Raw genomic sequence first — 13,612 nt, 5'->3', positions numbered from 1 at the left:
TTCATTTGAGGGTATCCACATTAAAACTGGATGAAGGGTTTAGGAGTTTCAGCTCCTTAACATGTGCCACCCTGTTTTTAAAGGAACCAAAAGTAATTGGACAGATTAAATAATTGTAAATAAAATGTTCATTTCCAGTACTTGGTTGAAAACCCTTTGTTGGCAATAACTGCCTGAAGTCTTGAACTCATGGACATCACCAGACGCTGTGTTTCCTCCTTTTTGATGCTCTGCCAGGCCTTCACTGCAGTGGTTTTCAGTTGCTGTTTGTTTGTGGGCCTTTCTGTCTGAAGTTTAGTCTTTAACAAGTGAAATGCATGCTCAATTGGGTTGAGATCAGGTGACTGACTTGGCCATTTAAGAATATTCCACTTCTTTGCTTTAATAAACTCCTGGGTTGCTTTGGCTTTATGTTTTGGGTCATTGTCCATCTGTAGTATGAAACGACAACCAATCAGTTTGGCTGCATTTGGCTGGATCTGAGCACACAGTGTGGCTCCGAAGACATCAGAATTCATTCGGCTGCTTCTGTCCTGTGTCACATCATCAATAAACACTAGTGACCCAGTGCCACTGGTAGCCATGCTTGCCCAAGCCATCACACTGCCTGCGCCGTGTTTTACAGATGATGTGGTATGCTTTGGATCATGAGCTGTACCATGCCTTCGCCATACTTTTCTCTTTCCATTATTCTGGTAGAGGTTGATCTTGGTTTCATCTGTACTAAGAATGTTCTTCCAAAACTGTGCTGACTTTTTTAGATGTTTTTTAGCAAAGTCCAGTCTAGCCTTTTTATTCTTGATGCTTATCAGTGGCTTGTGTAGCACCCTGAGGACTCGGCTGCTACAGGGGTATTGCACCTCAAGCCAGAGGTGTGATATTCCACTCCCGGGTAAGGATGGAGTGTGGAACTGAGCTCAGTAGGCTGCATGCACTACATACATCCCATTTCCGGGGGACAGATCGACGGTACTCCCACCAAAATATGTGCAGGTACGATAGTGTCTGTCCCTGGCTGGAGTGGGAGGGGGGTTGGAACATCCCAGTAGTGTAGGGGCAGATAGGGGGAGCAGTCTGGGTAATGCTAGGAGCTCATTGGGTGCTGGTCACCTGAGCTCACACATAGAGGGAGTATATAAGGTGGGAACCATCTTAGATCAGGGTCAGACAGGCAGACAGTTACCAGTCAGTCTGTTGTAGAGGGTCAAGCAGTCCTGAAAGAAGAGAGAGAGGAGAAGAAAAGGACCCAGAGGGGAAGAAGAGGGAACCCCAAGAGCCCGAATACAACCAGAAGGGTGAAGGGTTGGCACAAGGGTACCGGATCCCAAGCTGGTGGAGGGCACTAATCCTCAGCCAGAGACCGGAGGTTGTGGGCAGGATCTGCCACGACCCCCCACTAAATCCACTGCGAAGGCACACCAAGTATAGGGTCAGGGAACCCGGAGACAAGGGTTTTACCAACAAGAGGCCCGAGGGAGCCGGACATAAGTGGATCCCTGGTGGGGAAGGCCAGAGAAAAGGAACGTCAGAAAGGGAGCTCAGGATCACGCTCCAGAATTACCTGGGGGTTGGCCGAGTCCAGGACCTGGTGGATGCAGCACGGCTCGGGCGGTCACTCAAGGCCGGAGTGACCAGCACAACAGCAGTAAGTAAAAACCCTGAACTGCACAGCCCGACTCTGAGTCTTATTACCACCCTCACTGCACCACCACAACCACCACCCTCTACAACTGACCCCCTGAGGCTATACCCCTCCCGTTGGGGGTTATACTACCAGAAGCTGCACACACACCACCAGCCTCAGCGGACCCTGCTGCAGCGGCGGCCGTATTGACCGCAAATCAACGGGTGGCGTAGTCGACACTAAAGAACATCCAGCAACATCTGTAGGACTGCCACACACTGAGCTTGACACCCTGGGCACGGACCGGGTCACCGCCACTCGGAGACTACAACCCCCATCTGATCCGGATCCGGGTATCCCCCAAACAACACTGGCCCAGGGGGCACGTCAACTTTGGCGTAGTCGGCAGGATTACGTGCCCGCAACAACCGGGTACTGCGTGCCTGAAGAAAAGTTCACCGTTACCTCAAAAAGAAGTCTCCCGCCGGTTCCGGAGGGTCCCCGCCAACGGACCCCATCACAGGTCGTTTCCCGCCGGTTGTCCGCCATTTGCAGCTTTTTCCCGCCATCCATGGAGTTTCCCGCCACTGGGAGACGATTCCCGCCATTTCCAAAGATTTCCCGCCTTGGAAGAGCGGACGCCATTATGGGCGTGCCAGAAGGTGGCAAAAGGCCACCTCCCATCGTGGGCCAGGTCGAAGAATGGCGCCAAAAGCGGAAACCGCGCCCACCAACAGAGACTGTGATGCTGGAAGTGTCCATCAGCGTGAGAGAACTGCCCCTGGAACTGACAATCACAAAGTTGCCCCGGGACCACCCTCAATGTGGGCGGAGACGGAACAAAAGAGCGAAGATGGGTGCAGCCTGGAGGAGTCTGGAGAGAGCGCACCCGGAGACAAGAAGTCTGGAGAGGAGTCCAGAGAAAGCGTACCCGGAGATGGAGGGAGAGACAGGCAGCACCGACCCAGTGGTCAGGAGCCTGCTGCAAGCAACAACCCCACTAGGCTTAGTGGAGTTCCTAGCACAGCTCCCCCGAGACCGGGAGTGTGCACAGACCGCGCTGGAGGGCCTCGCACGGAGGATGGCCCAGGTGCAGCAAGACACGCTGACGGAGTGGAGCCGTGAGATGGCCCAGCAGACCGGAACCCGTCAGCGGAGCACGCCACCCGAGACGAGGAGACAGACCGCCTCTGAGGATGGTGCAGGAGGAGTGGAGGCCGGAGACGGCGCCGAGAAGGGAGCTGGACAACTGGAGGCAGGTAAAGGGGACGTCTCTACCCCGAGCCGAGAAACCGTGTACCTGTCCCAGCTCCCCGTCGCAGAGCCCGAAATTCCCCCTGCCGTGCCCGTCGCTGCATCGTCACCGTGCCGGACTAGGCCTCAAGCAGAAGCCGCGGCCGCGACCCCTGTGACGTCACACGCCTCGACCCTGAGCGCGACGAAACAGGAAATACCATCGGCCTGGTCGCAAGGTCTAGTACCTCCGGGCGCCGCAATTCCAACAGCGCCCCCTACCTCCGCGGAGCCACCAGCCTGGTCGCAGGGCCGAGTACCCCCGGGCGCCGCCGTCCTTACGGTGCCCTTTACCTTTAGGGTGCCCCAAGCCTGGTCGCAAGGCCTGGTCAACCCGGGCGCCGCTACCATCAACGCGCCCTCAACATCTCGAGTGCCGCACCTGGGCGAAGATCTATTTGCCCAGCACACGTGCCCGGATGGGCAGCCCTTTGTATGGCCCCAGGAGTACTACCAACTGGAACTCCAAAGAGCAAGGCCCCTGTGCGAGCCCCTGATTCCGGCTCCGAAGCCCGTCAGGAGAACCCCGCTCCCGCTAGAAGAAGTACAATTCGAGTGGGACCCCACCGGAGGAGACCTCATGGGGTTCACTCAAGAAACGCGGGCAGCTGCAGCAGAGCGAGTGGAGTGCTGCCGCCAGCAGTTGGCAGCCTTTGAGCAAGAGCGGAAAGAGAGGCGGATCCGTGAGCAGCGGCTGCAGTAACAGAGCGCAGGGCAGAAGAGCCGGACCAGGAGGAACCCCCGTGCAGCTTATGGTCCCCGTACCACCGGGACTGTGATTAAATTCAACCTGCAGCATGGGTGGGGCTTCATAAGAGACCATCATACCCCCGGCGACGTCTTTGTAACCCGCAGAGACGTAGAAAGCCATCTGCCGGAGGGACACAGAGGTCGTGACCTGTACGTAGGGGACGAGGTCACGTTCACCCGGCACAAGTGTGCCAAAGGACCCTACGCCCTCCATGTGCATCGCCTGACGGAGGAGGAGCTACGGTGTGAGGAGGAGCAAGAGGACCCGGACGGGTCTGAAGACAAAGAAGGAGCAGGAGGACGCCGTCGTTAAAGTACGGTAAAGAGACTGTATATAGTTACCCGTCGGGGTACAGTGAACTGTTACTGCTGCTAGTTAAAATATAGTCCCCGTTGGGACCAGCAAATTGAACTGTTAACCCGTGTGTCCCTTAATCCCACTGACCGAGGACTGAGAGCGGTCATTCCTTCCTTATACCTGGCCGAGGACTGAGAGCGGCCACTTTCCCCCTGTATATAGTTGCGCTTTCTGGGGCGCCCCCTACCGGTTTTATAAGGAAACCGTTTTTCTACAAGAGACTGTTGCACTTTACCCGGTCACAAGTTGCACCGTGGCCGGAGGAACAAGAATGTTTACTATGAAAAGTTTTATATGAAAAGTTTTATGCTGATGATATATATATAATGTTTTATATGTTTATGTTTTATGAAAAAAAAAAAAATGTATGTTTGTGGATGTTTTTGTTCTCTTACAGCCCGAGGACGTGCTGTGATTTACCAGGGGGGAATGTAGCACCCTGAGGACTCGGCTGCTACAGGGGTATTGCACCTCAAGCCAGAGGTGTGATATTACACTCCCGGGTAAGGATGGAGTGTGGAACTGAGCTCAGTAGGCTGCATGCACTACATACATCCCATTTCCGGGGGACAGATCGACGGTACTCCCACCAAAATATGTGCAGGTACGATAGTGTCTGTCCCTGGCTGGAGTGGGAGGGGGGTTGGAACATCCCAGTAGTGTAGGGGCAGATAGGGGGAGCAGTCTGGGTAATGCTAGGAGCTCATTGGGTGCTGGTCACCTGAGCTCACACATAGAGGGAGTATATAAGGTGGGAACCATCTTAGATCAGGGTCAGACAGGCAGACAGTTACCAGTCAGTCTGTTGTAGAGGGTCAAGCAGTCCTGAAAGAAGAGAGAGAGGAGAAGAAAAGGACCCAGAGGGGAAGAAGAGGGAACCCCAAGAGCCCGAATACAACCAGAAGGGTGAAGGGTTGGCGCAAGGGTACCGGATCCCAAGCTGGTGGAGGGCACTAATCCTCAGCCAGAGACCGGAGGTTGTGGGCAGGATCTGCCACGACCCCCCACTAAATCCACTGCGAAGGCACACCAAGTATAGGGTCAGGGAACCCGGAGACAAGGGTTTTACCAACAAGAGGCCCGAGGGAGCCGGACATAAGTGGATCCCTGGTGGGGAAGGCCAGAGAAAAGGAACGTCAGAAAGGGAGCTCAGGATCACGCTCCAGAATTACCTGGGGGTTGGCCGAGTCCAGGACCTGGTGGATGCAGCACGGCTCGGGCGGTCACTCAAGGCCGGAGTGACCAGCACAACAGCAGTAAGTAAAAACCCTGAACTGCACAGCCCGACTCTGAGTCTTATTACCACCCTCACTGCACCACCACAACCACCACCCTCTACAACTGACCCCCTGAGGCTATACCCCTCCCGTTGGGGGTTATACTACCAGAAGCTGCACACACACCACCAGCCTCAGCGGACCCTGCTGCAGCGGCGGCCGTATTGACCGCAAATCAACGGGTGGCGTAGTCGACACTAAAGAACATCCAGCAACATCTGTAGGACTGCCACACACTGAGCTTGACACCCTGGGCACGGACCGGGTCACCGCCACTCGGAGACTACAACCCCCATCTGATCCGGATCCGGGTATCCCCCAAACAACACTGGCCCAGGGGGCGCGTCACTTGCACCGTGCCGTGAACCCTCTGTATTTACTTTCATGCAGTCTTCTCTTTATGGTAGATTTGGATATTGATATGCCTACCTCCTGGAGAGTGTTGTTCACTTGGTTGGCTGTTGTGAAGGGGTTTCTCTTCACCATGGAGATTATTCTGCGGTCATCCACCACTGCTGTCTTCCGTGGGCGCCCAGGTCTTTTTGCATTGATGAGTTCACCAGTGCTTTCTTTCTTTCTCAGGATGTACCAAACTGTAGATTTTGCCACTCCTAATATTGTAGCAATTTCTCGGATGGGTTTTTTCTGTTTTTGCAGCTTAAGGATGGCTTGTTTCACCTGCATGGAGAGCTCCTTTGACCGCATGTTTACTTCACAGCAAAACCTTCCAAATACAAACACCACACCTCAAATCAACTCCAGGCCTTTTATCTGCTTAATTGAGAATGACATACCGAATGGATTGCCCACACCTGTCCATGAAATAGCCTTGGAGTCAATTGTCCAATTACTTTTGGTCCCTTTAAAAACAGGGTGGCACATGTTAAGGAGCTGAAACTCCTAAACCCTTCATCCAATTTTAATGTGGATACCCTCAAATGAAAGCTGAAAGTCTGAACTTCAACTGCATCTGAATTGTTTTGTTTAAAATTCATTGTGGTAATGTCTAGAACCAAAATTAGAAAAATGTTGTCTCCGTCCAAATATATATGGACCTAACTGTAATTATAACACAAAAGAATTATGCTAAAGTTAAACATTTCTAAAGCTTTCTAAAATAAAATAAAAAAGTATAACACATTTAGCTAGAATAAATTTAAAAAAAGCTTAAAGGGGTTATCCAGGCATATAATACTGATGAACTGTACTTAGAAAAGGTCATCAATATCAGATCGGTAGGAGTCCGACATTCAGCACCACCCACCGATCAGCTGCTATTAGGTTTGGCATTGACTGGATGAATGAATGGATCTACACTGCACAGCACTGTCCTATGTGTAGTGGCCACTGCTGAGAACTACAGATCAGCTCTTATTCTTATATATAGGAGTTGTGAATTCCGTGCAGGGCAGCAGCAGTTACATACTGAATAGAGCTGTATAATGAAGTGCTGTTCAATTTTTATATCTGGCTGCAATCGGAGCTAATAACAGCTGATCAGTGGAGTTTCTATTTGATGGACTCCAACCAATCTGATACTGATGACCTATCCTAATGATAGTCATCAATAACATATGCCTGTACAACCCCTTTAGTATGCATTGTGAAAAAAATTTTGCATTTCTAAGTTTATTTACTTTGTGGCAACATTTTTATGACAGATTTATGGATGTTCGGGTTCGTCGGGTTTGACCTAACTTTAGTCCGAAGTTTGGTTCGAGAACCAAAACTCTACCCGAACTTGAATTCAAACCCCATAGAAGTCAATGGGGTCCCAAACTTTGGTGCTGTAAAAGGGCTATAAAATAGTCATAGTAAGGGCTAGAAGGCTGCCTAAGGAGGCAGAGTACCCCCACAGAGGCTATTTTCAGAGTAACCCCAACAAGGTTGTTTTGCAGAGTACCCCCACATAAAATGTTTTGCAGTGTATCCCTACAGAGGCTATTTTGCAGAGTACCCCACATAGTTTGTTTTCAGAGTAAACTAATGAGGCTGTTTTGCAGAGTACACCCACAGAGGCTGCTTTGCAGAGTACCCCCACAAAGGCTATTATGCAGAGTACCCCCAACGAGGCTGTTTTGCAGAGTACCACCACAGAGGCTGTTTTGCAGAGTACACTCACAGAACATAACACTGTCCCTCACTTGAGCCAAGTCCTGTCCCTACACTAGTCAGAGCAGAATGGTGGTGCCACCCGTGATCCGGCGATTATACAGGCCAGGTCATGTGGTGACTGGTGAGCCGGCTAGTGTTGACCCAGAGACTCTCTCTCTTTTTCTCTCTATCTTTCTCTCATTCTAATTTTGTGCCTAATAAATGTGTGCAGAACTTAGATATAGGCTAGCCGTGCCCACTTTCAAGCAGAAAAAAGTGTTGAGCTTGTCAAATTTAGCTACTCAATTTGGCACATTCCTATTTTAAAAGTGCAGCAAATTTTGTGCACCAAAATTCTGACAAAATTGATAATTAGAATCTGGAGTAGATGCAATTGTAAATGTCCCTCATTGTGCCAGATATTCCTTGGGTTGTCATTCCTAGTTGTCTAGTTGAATCTGTATTCTTGCTAATTTAATGGACCAGTTTTTAATGTCCATTAGGTTAAAGAGTAACAAAACGTTTGGGAGATTTTTTTTTATATGTTTTAGGCTCTTTAATTCTGAGCAGATCAGGATTCTGAGCATGCATTCAGGCAGTAGCAGTAAAACTTTGTCTCCTTAGCTGTGCACTTCTAAGAGGTCTTTTGAACAATCCATGAGGATCTCATGGATCCCCACTGATCTGCACAGAATTAAACGGCCTAACCTAAAACATATAAAAAAAGTTCCAAAAGTTTAGTTACTCTTTAAAGAGCTTGTGCTGGTTTGTGACAAAAGTCTGCAGTCACTTAATGTATCCATCTATGATCCTTGTATTCATTGAGGCTGTTTGTAATGTCGTCGGAAGTATGCATATTGTATACTTGTGGTCACATGACTGCCCACTCCCAGCACTGGTGACGCGCCCCTGGGCCTGTGCTGAGTAGCGTTGCGCACGCGGGGGCCTACCCGGAGCCGGATCTGATAGGGGTAGTAGTTTCGTGGCGGTGACCCGGTCCGTGCCCAGGGAGTCAAACTGAGCGGCAGTATTTAGCAGTAGATGTTAGAATGTTCGACTACGCCACCCGTTGAATGCGGTCATGAGACCGCCGCTGCAGGGCAGACCGCTGAGGCCGGTGATACGGTTGTGCAGCGGGGATGGTATAACCCCCAACGGGAGGGGTATGGCCTCAGGGCAGCGGACGTGGATGATGAAACACTCGGAGACAGTGCGGTGTAGTTCTGGGTCTTTACTGGTGACAAGGTAGACCCTCCCGGAGTACTGGCTAGCGATCGGGGCCTGGTCAGTCCGTGAGCTGATGGGATCTCCCCTGGCCAGGTGGAGTTGTAGGCCTCCCCAACTAATCGTACTCTTCTGGCTACCTTGCTAGAGGCTGGTAAAAGTAGCCCACGTCCCTGAGTGTACCGTGTGGTGCTCACCCGTATGGCCGGTGACTCGGGGCCTTTTGGTAGCTTCCGCTCCACGTCGCGGTGCTGGTCCCTTGCATGTGACCGTGCCTTCGGGTTTCTTGGCCAGAGGACCTGAAATCCCCTGCCGGGTGGTTTCTGCTGCTGGGTAAGGATTAGTCCCCACAGCCTCGGACTCCGGGTCCGGTAAGAACTCTTCAATCAGGGCGAGCTCTACAGCTTCCAGCCCCTGATCTCTTTTAACACAGCTCCCACAGAGCTCCTGATCTTTCTTGTTCCTAAAGCTGCTCCACTACAGACCAGACTGTGTCTCTGTCTGTGTTCTCTTCTCTTTCTCTCCTAACCCTGCCTCAGCCCTAGTTTTATATAGGGGAAGTTCTTCCCCTCCCAGGACTGGGCAGGAGGTGTGGCATGCATAGGATGTCTGACCAGGAAACCTCCCACCTGCTCACAGACGTAATATTGCTATTACTGTGGGAACCAGACCCCTGGGGTGCCACACTGGCACCAGAGAATCCTGGCTGTGTGTATTGTGGACGATGTGAGGATTCACAAGTCTGCAGTCGCATAGTGTGACTGCAGACTTCGTCACAAACCTGGACAACACCTTTAAAGTGCTTAGAGTCTATGGAAAATAAGATTCTGGAGAATCTATCAAGATGTCAGTGAATTCTCTACATGCAATTTTATACAGACAATGTGGAAACAAGGTTCTGTTGTGTTTGTCCCATCATTTCCTTTTGAGACTTTGGTCCAATCACAACTGTAGCCATTATTTATGAGCCACTTGTGTTCATCAGAGATCGTCTCATCCTCCAATTGTTTCAATCAAATCAATATGTATCAGTTTGTTCATCATAGCATGTCTACATGTATGCCAAAATGCTACAAATGTATCAACGAACCCATGTAGAAGAGGAAAGGTGTCTAAATGTCCACGCTCCTCTGCATACAATGATGATCTCGTGTCCGATGGATAGATGTAAGAATTTTATTAAATAAAAGCCACATTCAAATGTGTTTCGCGGACGTCCTGTCCGCTTCCTCAGTGAGTAGCTGGTCACTGAGGAAGCGGACAGGACGTCCGCGAAACGTGTTTGTATGCGGAGGAGCACGGACATTTAGACACCTTTCTTTTTCTACATCAGTTCGTTGATACATTTTGGAAACCCTGCTAGGGTTGGTGTTATCTGCAGCTCTCCACATTAGCTCTTATATGTGTTGTGCATCATCACAACACGACAAGGTGAGCGTCCTTTTTATTATTCAACCATTGTTTCATTGGGTAACTGCACCATTTGCACCCCTATTCTATTTTGTTTTATAAAATGCTACAAATGACAAATGAGAATATAAGGAGAGACATAGAATGTAAATAACTGATTTGTGCTCCGTTTTCCACTTCAAATCAGTTCTCATAAATTAGCTGTAACACATTTTTTTAATGTGCGTCACTGATTTATGTGTCTTGTAGTTTTGCTAATATGACGCTCTTACATAAAAGATATTACCAGAAAATGTTCAGTGTGACATTGTACCACATTGTACCACCGTAGGCTCGTTTATGCCATAAGTCGTACTTGTTATTACTTGTTTCTTTCCCTTCCAGCAGCACAGAACACCTGAACCTGCCAGCAATGCTAATGTTTTGTTTGTCAGGGGACAGAGATAATAGCGGATAAATTATATGTTCCTGTTATTAACCCGGCACATGCAGAAACTCTCGCATGGATTGAAAATGGTTTTGGTAGAAATGTTGTAATCCATTCATACTGGTAAACAGCTTCTACAATCATGAAAATATCACTTCTAGGGCTACATTTAACTATTCCTTATTACCGAAAAAAAACAGCATGGCCATTTGTGTGGAGGATGATTTTGTTGATTTAGGGCTCAAGAGCAGAATTGTAAATTCCAAGAAATCCTCAAAAGAGCGACTGTCACTTTACCTGCAATGTGGTGGGAATAAAGCTCACTAAGAGGGAACCAGACTGACAGAACCGCAGGCATCATGATGAATAGCAGCCTGGCTGCACGATTGCAGCTGTGGCATTTCAGAGAAAATATATAATTTGAAGCTCTGGTCAGAACCATAAGGAGATATGAAACTAGTCGCTATGGCCGTCTCTTCCCAGCGCTGCTAGAGGTGATTGACAGGACTCTTCCTATGTACTTTTGACAATCTTTTCAACCAGGGGCGGACACAGACTGTAGTGGGCCCCTGTGCAAGAAATTTTTGGGGGCCCCCCCCCCTGCGCTTCATAAGGCAACAAAGTTATGTAAACATAACCCCCCCATGTGCAGCTCTCATCCCCCCCATGTGCAGCTCACCCCCCCGATGCATCTCTCATCCCCCCCGTGCATCTCTCATCCCCCCCCGTGCATCTCTCACCCCCCCATGTGCATCTCTCACCCCCCCATGTACATCTCTCACCCCCCCATGTGCATCTCTCACCACCCCATGTGCATCGCTCACCCCCCCATGTGCATCTCTCACCCCCCCATGTGCATCTCTCATCCCCCCCATGTGCATCTCTCATCCCCCCCATGTGCATCTCTCATCCCCCCCATGTGCATCTCTCATCCCCCCATGTGCATCTCTCATCCCCCCCATGTGCATCTCTCATCCCCCCCATGTGCATCTCTCATCCCCCCCATGTGCATCTCTCATCCCCCCCATGTGCATCTCTCATCCCCCCCATATGCATCTCTCATCCCCCCCATGTGCATCTCTCATCCCCCCCATGTGCATCTCTCATCCCCCCCATGTGCATCTCTCATCCCCCCCATGTGCATCTCTCATCCCCCCCACTCCTAGTTAATTAATTGTATTTAAGAAAAATAAAACTTGTTATACTTACCCCCATGCGATCCCTGCAGAATCCTGGCGCTCGTCCACGTCGCTGCCACCAGGCTCTCCTGACGTTCGGCCATGTGACGGTGCCACATACATAGCCAACAGCTTTTGTTTTGGCCAAAAGATTTTTAAAGCCGCCACCACGATAAGGTAGACTCTTCTGGCCGGGCCCTACTCTAACCTATTAAAATTTTCTTAAAATATCCAATACTCTTTTTAGATATATTTTTATTTAGTTTTCTTTAAGGGAATGTGTCATATACATTTTTTTTTTAAATGACCAATAATACCACATACAGGGAATACCGCCACACCATCACCAGACCACATATTACCACAACATAGTGACCGAATAATACCACACAGAAGGGAGAAAAACTGCCACACCATGACCAGACCACATATTACCACCACATTACTAATATTACCACCACATTACTAATATTACCATAAGTGTCATTATACACGGGAGCTCTATACATGGTATGTATAATGTAAGTGTCCAGGTAATCTAGTGATCACCAGTGACATTATACACAGGAGCTCTGTATATAGTGTCAGTGTACAGGTAATACAGTGATCACCAGTGACATTATACACAGGAGCTCTGTATATAGTGTACAGGTAATACAGGGATCACCAGTGACATTATACACAGGAGCTCTGTATATAGTGTACAGGTAATACAGGGATCACCAGTGACATTATACACAGGAGCTCTGTATATATTGTCAGTGTACAGGTAATACAGTGATCACCAGTGACATTATACACAGGAGTTCTGTATATAGTGTCAGTGTACAGGTAATACAGTGATCACCAGTGACATTATACACAGGAGCTCTGTATATAGTGTACAGGTAATACAGTGATCACCAGTGACATTATACACAGGAGCCCGGTACATAGTATATAGTGTAAGTGTACATGTAATGCACTGACTCACTGGTGACGTCTCTAGGTGAAGTCCTTCAGCTACGCTTTTCTCCTTCATCCAGCACAGACCGCCATCACGTCTTCCAGCCAGAACTCGTCTCTGCATAAAATAACACAGTTATCTAGAGCACATTCCCCAACTTCTACATTACGCAGCTGAATACAGACGTGCATCCACCATCAATATATGGTTAGTTATTATGCAACCTACCATTCCAAATATATATTGTAATCCACCACGGTGCCCCCATCAACTGTAAATAGGCACTTAATATATAATTTAATTAGAACCTCTACTCTATACTTCCTGCTCCCCGCATTCATTATTTACATGCACCCCCTGCCCCAATTCATTATATCATGTCCGTGCTCTCCCCACCCCATCGTCATTTATCATTTACTCTCCCCCACCCCACATTCATTATGTGCAGCTCATTATCCCCCTACTCCCAATTCCCCCATGTGCAGCTCATTTTCTCCCAATTCCCCCATGTGCAGCTCTCACCCCCCCATGAGCAGCTCTCACCACCCCCCCATGTGCACATCTCTCATCCCCCTCCCCCACATGTGCCCCTCTCTCATCCCCCTCCCCCACATGTGCCCATCTCTCATCCCCCTCCCCCACATGTGCCCCTCTCTCATCCCCCCCATGTGCAGCTCTCACCACCCCCCATGTGCACATCTCTCATCCCCCTCCCCCACATGTGCCCCTCTCTCATCCCCCTCCCCCACATGTGCCCCTCTCTCATCCCCCTCCCCCACATGTGCCCCTCTCTCATCCCCCTCCCCCACATGTGCCCCTCTCTCATCCCCCCCATGTGCATCTCTCATCCCCACCATGTGCACATCTCTCATCCCCCTCCCCCACATGTGCACCTCTCTCACCCCACCATGTGCATCTCTTATCTCCCCCCATGTGCATCTCTTATCCCCCTCCCCCATGTGCATCTCTTATCTCCCCCCATGTGCATCTCTTATCTCCCCCCATGTGCATCTCTTGTGCATCTCTTATCT

The sequence above is a fragment of the Phyllobates terribilis genome, unplaced genomic scaffold (genome assembly GCF_046119375.1).
Source record: "Phyllobates terribilis strain yellow unplaced genomic scaffold, ASM4611937v1 Scaffold_3__8_contigs__length_932513732, whole genome shotgun sequence".
In the NCBI taxonomy this organism is placed as follows: Eukaryota; Metazoa; Chordata; class Amphibia; order Anura; family Dendrobatidae; genus Phyllobates; species Phyllobates terribilis.
This window is presented reverse-complemented; position numbering follows the sequence as displayed.